Source organism: Zonotrichia albicollis, chromosome 10 (genome assembly GCF_047830755.1).
Source record: "Zonotrichia albicollis isolate bZonAlb1 chromosome 10, bZonAlb1.hap1, whole genome shotgun sequence".
Lineage (NCBI taxonomy): Eukaryota > Metazoa > Chordata > Aves > Passeriformes > Passerellidae > Zonotrichia > Zonotrichia albicollis.
This window is the reverse complement of record NC_133828.1, coordinates 24442076-24455461: the sequence shown is the minus strand read 5'-3', so window position 1 is coordinate 24455461 and position 13386 is coordinate 24442076. Positions and strand designations below refer to the sequence as shown.

The 13386-nt window shown below is 43.8% G+C and overlaps 1 long non-coding RNA gene across 1 annotated transcript in view; it reads left to right on the top strand.

Moving 5' to 3' along the window:
* The first annotated feature begins 10104 nt into the window (after window positions 1-10104).
* LOC141730455 (uncharacterized) overlaps window positions 10105-13386 on the top strand; it is a 123882-nt gene continuing 120600 nt past the window's right edge. Inside the window, exon 1 of the long non-coding RNA XR_012581961.1 lies at window positions 10105-10307. This is a non-coding gene — a long non-coding RNA (uncharacterized LOC141730455). The remainder of the gene's footprint in view (window positions 10308-13386) is intronic.

Here is a 13386-nt window from a genome sequence, read left to right as displayed (position 1 = left end):
AAATTTTGGGATACTTTCCTTTCTTCATATTATCTCCCTTTTTTTGAAATAATTGAGTTCTATTAGCTACTCTGATTTACCTTTTGGAGCTTTACTGAGCTTAGATGGGTTTTCATGTTGCTTTGTAGAAAACCACAATTCTTTCTGTAGGTGCTGGGTTACAATTACATGGCATTAATGGGTCCTGGCAGAGAAGTCCTGTGCCCTGGAGCACCTTAGGGTTTGCTTTGGGGCTTTGCTTCATTCTCTCTCCAATACAGCTTGAACACACACAAGGAACTGGCAAGGAAGTGCCTGAAATTGTGGTGTGGCTGCAGATACTGTTTTAGAGCCCCATCCCTCTATTAATCTGCATTACAGACAAAAGGCCACATCAGTCCAATTCTCCTGAGCTTAGATTCAGTGACCCAAAATATTTGCCAGCTGAGAATCTGGCCTGATGTCTTATTTATAACTGAGATAAAATTTTCAGAGAGAGATAATACCTTTTATTAGATCCTTTGATTTATTTGAGGATGGAGTGCAGGGAAGGTGGGTAACAGAAATTTTTTGGCATATAAGACTCTTTTCAGGGGGAAATACCTTTAGTATCCTCATCTTCTGAAGATGCTACAGAAATTATTATTACAATCAATTCACAGCAAAGAGGTGCATGGAAAGAGTGTGAATAATGATGAAGCACTGAACTTTCTCTCCCGGGTCCTGCATTCCTCCCTGCACTCAACCCTCCCCTTTTGTCACAGGTGTCTGACCCGGGGAAAAGAAGACTTGTGATCATGTCTCCCCAGATCTGACACTGCCCCGTGCACTGCCCTATTTCTTCCTCGAGCTGGTGTGTTTGTTAGGGTTGGTGTGGTAACTGGCTGTGCCTCCCTGGGAGTGCTGCTTCTCCCTTCCCTTGAAAGAAGGGAGCACACAAAACCATTTTGTTGGGTTTACACAGATAGGCTGGGCCTTGTGACTTCACCCTCTCCACCAGCTCCTAGGACAAGTCTTGGTTTGTTGTACTATCACATGTCCAGCACTGCTGTTTGTACCTCACAGATAATCAGATGCAATTAGGAATATGAATTTGGATGTATTCTTGGAGCTATTAACCCAAGACTTCTACAAAGGGGGCTTGAAAACAAGACAGACAAGACTGAATTAGTGGGCAGTGCCAGGTGCCCTGCTGAGGCGTGGCTTCAGCAGTGCTGGCACCACAGAGGGCTTTCCCTGAGGACACAGTGAGGTGAGGGCTGCTGTCTGTTTCTCCAGGCAGCCAGAGCTGCCAGGTCAGTGTGTGTGAGCACCAGGGTTGGTGTGTGATTTTGGCTGCCCGTACACTGGCATGACAGAGGCCCGTGAAGCAGAGATGGCAACAATGCCTTTCAGTGGTTGCGTGCACCAAGTGTTCAGAGTCCCATGTATAAAGCAGGAATTTTGTAAACAAGGAAGGAAACCACTTCCCTCAGTTTCCCTAGGAGAGAGAGAAATAATGCCTTTCTGGGAATCCTCATTAGCCACTGCCAGCAGGTGTCCCAGCTGTGCTTCTCTAGTGAAGATTTACCACGTGGGCTGTCAGCATGAACACATCCCACCTTCTTCATGTTTTCTGATACCTGGTGGGGTTTGCTGCAGAGGCCATGCCTAGATTTCTTTGCTGAACTAGACAAGAATGTAATAAGTGAAATGATGGAGGGAGCTCAGACTTAAATGCAGGGGGTACAGGGTACAGCAGGAGAATAAATCTTTTGTCCCCCCTTCCTGGCCAGATGCACTGTAAGCCTGACAGACTTATGATTTTAAATGGAGAGCAACATATGCTACAGCTTTTATTTCTCTAACCATTAATCAAAAGGTATTTTGTATAAACAAGGTAATTGCCAGCCCTGGCCAGCGTGGGTGGGCTGACAGAAAGGCTTTGCAGTTACAGATAATCCTGGCCAGACGCTGGCCCTGGTAGCCAGCAGCAGCTGCATGGACCATACGCCAGCCTGGGTGGGTGTGCAGGGCTGCACACCGGGCTCCAGGCTGAGCTGCCTTCCCAGCTAGCCCAGAGAAACGCTGCCCAACGCTGAGAACAGTGGTGTTTCAGCAGAGACAAACCCTCTTGCATATGGCTGTGCTCTTTGTCTTCATGGACTTCAGCCTGGGTTATGTCTGTTCATTTCCCTATGACACCAAACCTGTGGATTTTGTTTTCTCAGTTGTGACATAGAATGTCAAACTGCAGACAAAACAGCCCAGCACACATGATCAAGCAGCTTCTTGCCCACAGCCCAAAACAGGATAGGGAACTGCAGAGGTTAAGAGGACTTTCCCTTGGTGCAGGGGATGGGGGGGTTATGTGAGCCAAGCGCTGGGTGTGGAGGTGAGCATCATGTCCCAGCAGTGAAGTGCCTACTGGCAGTGGGCTGGAAGGGAAATGCTAGACTGGAAGATCCTTTCCATGGATCCTCTGAAAACCAAGCCACAGGTACTTTCTACCTCATGTAAGTCTGTGAGAGAGGAAGAGCCCCATGGAGCCGTGCTGCTGCAGTAATGCTTGAGCACCTTTCTTTGGAGGGCCGTTGTGTTTTCAGGCTCTGCAAGGGTGCCTGCCATGAGTAGACTGTGCATGGACAGCTTCTGGGGAGTTGGCAGGAGAGGACGGCAAAGCCTCACAGCATCAGAGTTATTTATTGAAAGGAAAACATTTTACTGTCCAGTTTTATGCCACTATTTGGTGCCGTAGTAATTTATCTCAAAGGACTGTTTCCAGCCTATTGATGCCAGGTGATGTGAAGCTACAACTAGGCCAGAACTCTGGTGCCAAGGTGGTTTTGAACAGCAGCCAGTGGGGGCAAGAAGTGCCAGGATGATAATAAAACACTGCTTCTGAAGGCACTTCCAGGAATTAACAGTCTGTTTTAAATTTAAGAAATCTGATGGTTTTGTAAAGGTAATTCCTAGAATTCTGGGGTAGATTTATCAAAGAGCAAACGCTCTGGTTCTTTTCTAGAAATACTCATTGATGAATTTAAAATACCAGATTTACAATAGGATTAATAACATCTGTATCACAGCAACAAAATCATGCATCTTTGTTACTGATATCATCATCGGTTGGGAAGGATCCCATCAGCTACAGATTTTCTGTTGACTCCTGTAGTTATCAAAAGCTCATTAGTGGCAAACAAGGCTAATGTGAAGTGTGAAGAAATACACCATTGGGTCAGCAATCCTCTCCCTGCCTACTTCCAGCTGTTATACGGTGTTAGTCTGGTATGGGAGTGACAGTTCTACATTTCATTTCCCTAGGAATAATCAGAAAAACAGGGGACAAAGGGAAATGAATTCAGCCACAGAGATTGTCACAAAAAGTTGATAGTATACTGAGAGAGATTGGCACCAAGTAGCAAATTTCAGAGCCAAATCTTGCTGCTTGAAAACTCAAGAAGATTCTTAAGCCTGGAAATTTGATTTAGCCAGTTCTAGAAGTACTTTAAAACTCGTATAGAAGATAGCCTTGCATTCCTCACCATCTCAGCATTTAGGGCTGCTTACTTTGTAGTGAAAGCAGATTTATATTTTGCTGGTCTTGGAGTGACTGATTTGCTGAACATCAGAAGATAGAATTTGCTATAACAAATTGTTGGATTGATGATCTAACACGTGAGTATGCTGTTACTGACAACATGTGATGTTTCAAAGGCAAACACATCTTGCTGTGCCATCTCTTAGGAAATAATTTCTTCCTGACACTTGTAGTGATCATCTTACACCATGAAGCATGAGATTTGATTACTGATACTTTAGCATGCATAACTCCAAAGGTTGTTAGTTTTAATGGAGTGGACAGCGTGTCTCATGAGAGGTATAAACACAGCGTGTGCCTTTGAAATACGATTGTAATGATTTGGCTTATTCTGATACAGGAGACTTTGCTCAATTTGATTAGCTGATGAAAACACAGCATTGCTCAACAAATCAGCAGGAGTCATAGTTAACAGTTTTCATGAAGTCTTACTGTAAGGTAGGTAGTTTTCCTCTCAGTAATACATCTGCCTTGAGTAGCAGCAATTGCTGCTGAGAATGTCAGGCTCAGGAACAGCACTGTGGAGCTGGATCTACCAGAAATGGCAGTTTTGTGTATCTTCAAGGGAGAATTGGAATGACAGAGCTCTGTGATTTGGAGTGATCCATTGATAAGTAATGAATTCTCCATCACCCCATTTGGCCCTTCCTTCCATGATGGCATTTTTGGCCAACTAGCTTGCATACCAGAAGGACTGGTCTTCCTCGGTAATTTTCTTGTGCTATTTATAGCTGCTTCTTCAAAAGGCTGTGCCAGTTGAATTCACTCTTGGATGGTTGGGTGTTTCAGAAGTAGCAGCATGCTAGGATTTCACATGCTGCCTCAGGAATTTTCTAGCTTGCATTTGTGTATTGTGCAACTGCTCTATTTCAGTTTAAACAACAGTGAGCAGAGATTCACTAATGAGCAGCTTCCTTCAGCTTGCTGCATCCTGGCATCAAGTTTTAAACTGTGGTTGACTTCAGTTACCAGCTGTAAGGGCAGTCAGTCAGGCAGGAATTAAGGAATGTTGTTGACATCTCCTTAATGCAACTCTCTAATGTAAACAGGCTTGCAACAGTTGATCTTCAATCCAATTTTGTTGTGACAGTGCCCTTTGGCAGATGTCTTCTCCTCAGGAGATAAAACCAACCTGGAGGCAACTTCTTCTGATGTCAAAGGCTGCAAATGTGTAACCTACCTCTGGTTGGTTCTTTCTATTTAATTCTGAATTTTTATATGAAATAAAAGTGCTAGAATAACTGCAGAATGGACTAGAAGTGCAAGCTAAACCTCTTTTCTGATACTGTTCATTAAATATTTCATAGTGCAGACTCTGTGGGATTTGCTGTTGAGCTGTACTCTCTACACAGAGTGACATTAAAGGTGAGGACTCCTGTCACCTTTGGTCCCAAACTGCACCTGGCTCTGTAGTTTGATTTCCCAGAGTGATCAGTTTGAGGCAATTTACAAGCCTGAGTGCTGGATTTTCACCCTATCTGGTGTGGCCTACACATAAAGCATCCTACTGCTAAAGATAATATTCTCACTGATCTTCAACATGAGGGAAAATCCTTTAACATTTGGGTTAATTCCAAGTCCAGAGGGATTTATTTCTCTTTTGGCTCTTCTCAGACAAATGAACCAAATGGCAAAATCCTACAGAGTCCGCTCCTGAGGACAGGACTGCTGTGATTTCAGCCATGACTTCAAAGCCAGCTATGGTATTTGCAATTCATGGGACCCTTTTCAAGCCCCCTCTTCTGCCTGGAATATCTTCAAAATCTTGGAGAACTCGAATAGATGAAGTTATTTTAAAACAAAACAAAACAAAGCCTCTGCTTGGTTTTGCTTGCTTTTATTACTGGGTCAGGTAGCAAGGCAGGAAGCTGAGGGCCCACAGCTGAACCCTCCTTCTCAGAGCTGAATGTGTGTGGGTCCAGTTGTGCTCCCCACCACCAAGATTTTTGGACCTTCAATTTCAGTGAAACTGAACAGAAGTGACAAGCTTCCTACTCTTAAATATTTATGTCATTTTAAGGGATAGTTTTTTCTCTCTCTTCCCACCCCCTCACTTTTTGATGGCCTTCTTGTTTAGTACTTCTTGAATCCAGCCCCCACATTTCTAGATCCCAGGGGAATGTTTTACACACCTCTGCCTACCCACACCAGCCTTTGATTTTTACAGACCCGTAGCAGTGCCTGCATTTACAGTAGAGCAAACAGAATTAAAAACCAAATTGAATCACACCTTGTGGCCACCTCAGTCCAAATGCTGCAAGTATTAGCACCTTAAGTTATTATGCAGAAACCCTTATTTCCTTCATGCTTTTCTTTTAGTATCAAGTTTTTTTTAGTATCTACTGCACTTAAGCTTTAAGTTTTCTCTTCTGTGGTGCTTGCTGATGTGATGCTCCTCCCTGTGATGCTGAGTTACAGCGTGGCCCTAGACACAAAGGGCTGGTCCTCCCTGACCCCCTCCTGATCACCTCTTCCTCAGCTCCTGGCCCAGTGCTTGGATTAATGAATCTGATGGGAACCTTCTGCAGGGGTAAAGGAGAAAAAGAAAAAAAAGAAGGAAAAAAATTAGTTACCCTCATCCCCAGCACCTGGTGTGGGACTCAGAGTAGTTCGGTGTTTCTTGCCAGACTCCTCAGACAGAGCTGGGTTTGGTTTCAGGTCCTGCCTGTACCTGGGTGCTGCTACCAGATGGAAGAAAATGTGCAGGTTCTGCTGATGTATTTGTATTTGGGAGCAGAACAACACCTGATTAGCCAAAATCCTTATTCCTCTGTAAGAACAGCACTTGGACTGTCAGTCTGAGGAGAACTGGAAGGTCTTGGAACAGGAAATTCTGTGAGCAACCCTGAGCTGGAAGGAGTGACTTCAAATCTGTCTGCAGGGATCCTGACACTTACTACCTGCAGCCCACCCAAACCATAGTGTGCTTTTACAGGAACACAGCTAGTCAGGTGTGAGGATGGCTCTGATTCATTAAATCATCAGAGGTCTCCATAGTTTTGCAGGCAAACTAATTGGGATCAGAAGATCTGGAAACAACAGAAATGTGATGTGCACGGACATGTTTGTCTTATTTTCCTTTGGTGCTTTTTAACTTTTCTTACTACTAGGCTGTAAGTGATAATGCTCCGGGGAAAAGCCAAGTGTGTATTTTAAATCTCCTTTTGCATTACTCTTACACCTCAATTTATTTTTTTCTTTGGATTGGGACTGTACTAAAATAAACTAAACCTCTAAATCAAAATAAGTGGGCACCTGAAAATTTGCACCAGTGACTTCCTGAAATGGTTTTACAGAGCTTGATATTACCAGGCAAAGATGCTACCCTGACACCTCATGAGTCCATACTGACCCTGGGCACCCATGGACAGCTGTCTCTGGCTCCTGGCTGCCCATGAAGGCTGCTGGCATCAAGAGAGACATTTTCTCAGCAGGTGCCTTGTGCACTGTCCCTTCTCCCTTCACTTGCATCCCTTGGTGAGCTCAGTGCAGCAGAGGCTGTTTCCAGTCACATAACTTACAGCTTGAAGACTCAGAGATATTTGGGACACACAGGGAAAACTCCCATACTGCTCTGGAGTGGGCATTTCTGTTTTGTCACCAGGCTTGATGACCCCAGCGGGCCACAAGTCAGGAATTAATGTGAGTGGTGACAGCTGAGGAGGGGATAACTAGTGTCAGGAGAAACTATTTTAGAGGGAAAGGCTGTGGGTGGATTTTGTAGCTGTCCAAGATTGGCTCAGTCTTGAAGGTGTGTAAGAATTCAGGTGGGATTGCTTGAGTCTGTGGTAGGGGGGTGCTGCTGGCTTTGGCTGAGCTTCACTGGTGTCAAAGAAGTCAGCAGGGACTAACAGAGTGGGAAAGGCCACATTGGAGTATGTGCATCCTCATGGAAGAGTTTTATTTTGATCCTTTCAAGCCCTCATTTTGCACATTTCTGATGTTTAGGGAATAGTAAGAACTGATACTTGGGGGTAAAGCATGCAAATATAACATGGCAGAAGGAGGACTCTGGCTTCCTCTCCTCATATTGCCAAGAGACCCTTGGTAGAAAAGAACAAATGTCAGTCCAGAAAATGCAGGAAATTTGTAAACTTGGGAGTGTGGTGGTAAAAACTAAACAGATTTCAAGGTTTATTATTTCTCAGGTTTTAAGGCAGCTCTTTTCTAGAGTTCAAGTTCTTGCTGTCAAGGACTGAATGAAGAAAACAGATGTCAGATCTTTGCAGACCTGAATCCAAACTTTGCAGTTCCAGATTTGCTTCACTTTCCTTCTCTCTGCATTGTTACCTTGAAAGTACTAAGCTCTATTTTTTAGCGCCAGAGCACAATGTTTTAACCTTAAACAAATTTTTATAATCAGGTTCAAAACCCCTCAAACAAATTATTTGATTGAAAGTAGTGCTAGAACTGCCTTTGACAGGTTCTGTGCTAGCAGGGGTTGCAGTGATGCGTAATAGCACTGAGTGCTGTGACTGGTGTCTGTTACTACCCAGAGGGAATCCAGAGTGTAGAACCTTAGCAAGTGACAATTTCCCCATGGAGAATGGGATCCTGCTTGCTAGAAGGGTCCCTTGACCATTCTTGCAAGATAAGTCATGGAAAATAAATTACAGGTTTTTGTAACGACTGTTTATCATTGCAGCAGAGCTGGCCAGTCTGGACTAGTAATGAGTTTAGATGACTCCCTAGTTTTGTTACATTCCTGTGCCTTAAGAGTTTATTTAATTGAACTGCTGTGTTTTTATTACCAAACTTTCCTGGCTTCAACATGATGTGAGGCACTTCATGGATGAGGGGAGCATGGAACAGCTTTAATTGTTTTGTATTCCCATCCGCTGTTCCTCCTCCTCCACCCAGTCTCTCCAGAGGTGCCTCTGGGTCGGAGTTGAATTGAAAAGTCATTTAACATAAATGCTTTAGCATGCCTTGGTCCCCCAGGTACAGTGGGCAAGGTACCAAACTTGCAGGCATTTAAGAACATCCTGAGGATGATGTGCCATAGCAACGGTGCTGCTGGCTGCAGTCTTGGCTTGCATGCTTTCCTTCAGCAACGCTGGAATTTCTCCTGCACTTTAAACAAGAACAGATGCTGTTCTCTAGGCTTCTCTCCATAAATATAGACAAAGTGGGTCAAACTCTTTCCTCAGTTGCACTGAAGTAAATCAGAAGTAACTCCACTGACAGCCATGAACACTGCAGTGAAGTTACACAGGCAGAGCGCAGAATTCAGACTACTCTGCTTGCCTTTGTATGTAAAAGCTGTCACTGCCAGCCAAGCTGAAATGCTCATTTACTGCAGCACATGGACAGCATTATTGTTACTACAGACTTTGTTTGGGTGGAAGTTAGTGGTTAAACACCTGAAATCTCAGTAGACAAAAGAGAAGACTATAAAGTTTTATGACTGCAGAGTAGATTGCAACATGTAGGTTCGATTAAAAAAAAAATCAGAAACAATGTTATATTACATACTTTAGAGGTTTTGTCACTGAGTTGATTAGTATGACTTAGTTATTAGCTGTTACTAGAAGCTTTCCACTGAGAAATGGAATTAGAAATACCAGTTGCTGTATTTTTATTCACAATCCTGTTGAATTAATCTCACTCTCCCAGATGTACAGAGAACGAGTCCTAAGGCTGTTTTGCAGGTTTAAATATTTGCCTATTTCTTTGTGGGGGGAAAAATGCAATCTGTAGAGAGAAAACCATGTTCTGTAACAGCTGGGCTTCAGATGCACACACCAGAGCAGAAAGGGACAAGGGCTGTCAGCCACATTTGGCCTTGGGCAGCTGTAATTTTAGGGACTGGAATACTTATTTTCCTGGGCTAGCACCAGTACCTTTTCTAACTCTCTTTGGCACCCCCTGACTTTATCCTATTCCTTTGGTTTCCCTTTTCTTTTCTCTCCCACCATTACAATTCTTCATTCTGCACCCCCTCTTCAAGCCCTGTGATAGCTACTCTAGAGAAAAGCAAGGGATTAGATAAGGAAACATTCATGTTTTCTCACATGCACAAGAATTCACAGGTAGACACATTCCTGAAACATATTTACATATATATTTATTTTTTTCTTACCTTGCAGCTAGATCATATACATCTTTTAAAAAGACAGGGTTTTGTCCAATCTCTGACTGGAAAAATTCAGGTATTTTCAGTGCCAGCACATACATGAGATGTGGAAATGGTGGCAGAAGGTGTTGATGTGAGGTTTACCTTTGGACTTGGCTCTCAAATGCAATTTCTAGGTGCCTTTTAGACAGCTAAATCAGAAACTCTTCAGCCAGACTTTGGTGAATTCATTAGAAATACAAAATAATGTTTTCAGGCAGTTGTTTGTAGTATCTGTCCAGCCCCATTCCTATACAAAGCTCTCTGCTTCTTCCTCTTCCTCCAGTTTTCCTGTCTTATCCTGTGTATTTTTAGCCAGTACAGCCAGTGAGATCCAGCCTCTACTTGAACTGGACTCCATTAGGTGAGCTCACTGGGTTACGACATTTAAAGACAGCAAAAGCACAAAAAGTCATTTGAGAGGGTAAGTTAATAATTAAGATGAGCTTTTCAAGGTGTGGCAGCCCCCAAATCAGCCCACCCCCGGGAGTGTGACTTGTCCTGGTTGCAATGACCAAGCGTTTGAGAAGCTCCAGCCTCTCAAAGAGAGCAACTGGGCTGACACAGCAGGATCCTGCTGAGTCCTGCTTTTTCACCTGACCCTGGAGCCCTTGATTAGAGCACAAAACATGGGTAATGTGAGCCTTCAGTTGTTTTCACCTTTCTGCTTGAGCATGGTGTGCCCAAGGGAGATTGTGCATGTTTAGGAGTTCATTGGTAATCTTTTTTTACCCATTTTTATTACTGATTGAAAAGTACAGGGTTGAGGGGATTTTCTTCTAGTCATGGTTTTGCTGGTGGAGAAACACAAAGAAAAGAAATCCCTTTTGACATAGGAAATGATGTTATATTTTCTTTAATAAAGAGTAAATTTTATTGTGCACCAAACCAATTTATAAATGTGGTCTCTGTAACTAGCACTTTTAATTACAGGGGGGAAAAATGGAATTAGTTCATTACTGCTGTGAAAAGAACAGTGACCTACCTGCCAAATGGCAAGGTGGAAATAATTAATCTGGTCAATTAAAAAGAAACTGATAAATTAAAATGCAAAGCCATCCATGTGGCGCATTAAATTAGAGTTGTAATTTCCAGAATGTTGTGTTTATTGTCAGACTTGATCCCTTCTTTTCTTGCTTGCCTTGATTCTGTGTTTGGCAAGTCCTGTTAGTGAGCTCTTTGGCGTTCTATGCTAAATTCCTACGCCCATGCATATTTTGCAAAAGAGAGCCTGCAAGATCAAGCTCTTTGTGAAATCCAGCTGATGAAATGCACATGCCTTGTTTTTATTGTCATATTACAAACCTCCACATTCCCTTTGCTTTGCTTTGCTTTGCTTGTTTTCCCACCGTTAAATGTCAGTTGCCTCTCCCTGGGCTTTAAATGACCAGGGGGTTGGTTCAGGCATGGGGCTGCATTGCTGGGGTCACTCAATCAATTTATGACCTTAAAAATCTGATCCACACGGAAACTACTGGCCTGATGGAGCTGAACCCTAAAGTATCCAGCATATTTGCTCCACAGAACTGGAAGTAGTAAAACAGTTTCTTTTCTATAAATATCAGTAACTCCTCTTGACATTTACAAGTACATAGTATTTTCTTTTACACACTGCATGATCTCAAAAGTGCTTAACAGATCAGTGAACTGTGTATCTGCTCAGCATTTGTAACTACAAAGCCATTATGTGCCCTGCACCATCCCTCACAAAAGCCCAGGACATTTGCATTAGCTCCTGTCCATCTCAAGGCCATAAATTGCAATAAGAAATATGGGTTACTTGCTGAATGGTTGACCAGTGCTCTGATGCAGCCTACAGGAAAATATGAACGTTATTGTTTACTTTAACTAGGGCATATATCATACAGAGCCAATGGCTTCTCGTTTGTTAAGATGAGAGTCGCTCTCCTCGGAAATACATTGGGGCATGTCCCATTGCTAGGGAAAAACCACACTGAAACCCAAAAGCTAGGCAGAGGATGATCTGCAAGTTTTATATCTGAAGTGTTAGAACTGGCAAGCATTAAAAATACAGGGGGAGAGCCAAGTCAGATGTTTCTGTGATGTGGTAAAAATAAGCAGTGCGTGTTACAGCCTCTTCAGAAGGTGTGGGTTTGCCTTGTGAGAGGGAACACTACTAGATGGAATAAACAGCTGTGGCCAGAAATCAAATTCCTGGCAGTTCAGCAGCTCTGGTCCTCCTTTTCCAAAACTACAAATCACCAGGGGGATTTCCCTCAGCCCGGCTCCTGCCAGCAGCTCTGCAAAATCACCAGACAGCCCCCACCACATGGTTTTAACTCCTGAACACTCATATGTGTCAATTAGATTTCCTCACTAAACCCTTAAGACATCATGATTCAGAGCTGAATTATACACTCTGCGCCCATTTTTCTTATCTAAACCAGCATATCATTGCCTGTGTCCAGCTGGGAATTTCTTCCCGGAGAGAAGAGACACAAGAAGCTTCTATCATTGACTAAGTACAGGGTGAGGCAAGGCATAACAAATTTATTTACTGCAAATGAATGCAGAAAATGTAAAATCTACCTTGAGGTATGAAACTTACAAAACTCTTTTAAAATCATGAGGTTTCTTAGCACCTCTGTCAGCTTCTGCTGTAATGGCCCTATAAAAACTGAGGTGGGTGTGCATTGCTGCATGATGAAAGCTATTAGTTAGAAAAAAACCCCAAAAACAAAACAAACAAACACCACAAAAAAAGCCCCCACAAAAGCAAATAAAAGGTTGCTGAGACCAGATACGTATGGGAGGCTGTCCTGACATGACAAGTTGTACAAGCATTGCAAAGTCAAGGGAAATCTCAGCCACCCAGAGTGCCTGTACCTTCTCTGGACTTTGTCCTGCTGGCTTGCAAGGCTTGTTCTCCTGTCACCCCTGTGTCTTTCCACCAGCCCATGCTCCGGGAATGTTGTGTCTCACATACAGTTCCATCTCAGATTCAGATGTCCACCCAGGCTGTGGGAGGAGACCATCTTATGCTTCCTGAGCACGTAAGGGAGCGCTTTTTTGTGTGACAGAAACCACACTTCTCCTCATCCCTGTTCATTTTGCCTCAATGCTTTGCTGCCATAAAGTCGTGGTCGTGGATTTGGTGAGATTGGCTCAGTGTGGCACACAACACCAGATCAGGTGTGGGAATAAACAAATTCCAATTTGTGTTTCACGACAGCACCTGTTTTTAAACCTACAGCTGAAGGGTTGAAAAAGAGAGGGTTTAAGATTGTAATAAAGTGAACTATTTAAAATCTGCTGTCAGCAGCCCAGTGAGCTCAGCATTCCATCTGCAGGGCCCAAAGCAGGAGGTGAGGGGCTGCTCTGCAGGCATCAGGATGCTGCTGCCTGGCCCCAGGAGCCAGGGCCTGGCCAGCCCTTGCTCTGCACAGGGATGAGCAGCCTTGCACATGCAGCCCCAGCGCAGGTGTGCGCTTTGAGGTGCTGTCTCAGCATGCTGTGCCCTGAGGCACAGATTCCCACAGGGATTTGGGAACCTCCTGCTGAAACAGTGAAGCTCAGGTGCCTGAATGCCATGCAGGCATCTGAGCCTGAGGGCTCTGTTGCTTCATCCACACAGTTGCTTCACCCCTGACTTTGGGCTAGTGAGCGAAATGGCAGAGGGGGTGTGATGATCCTTGAAAGCCACTTCTGTGGTCAGAACCCAGTCTTGATGCCTGCATGGTTCAGGTCCCAC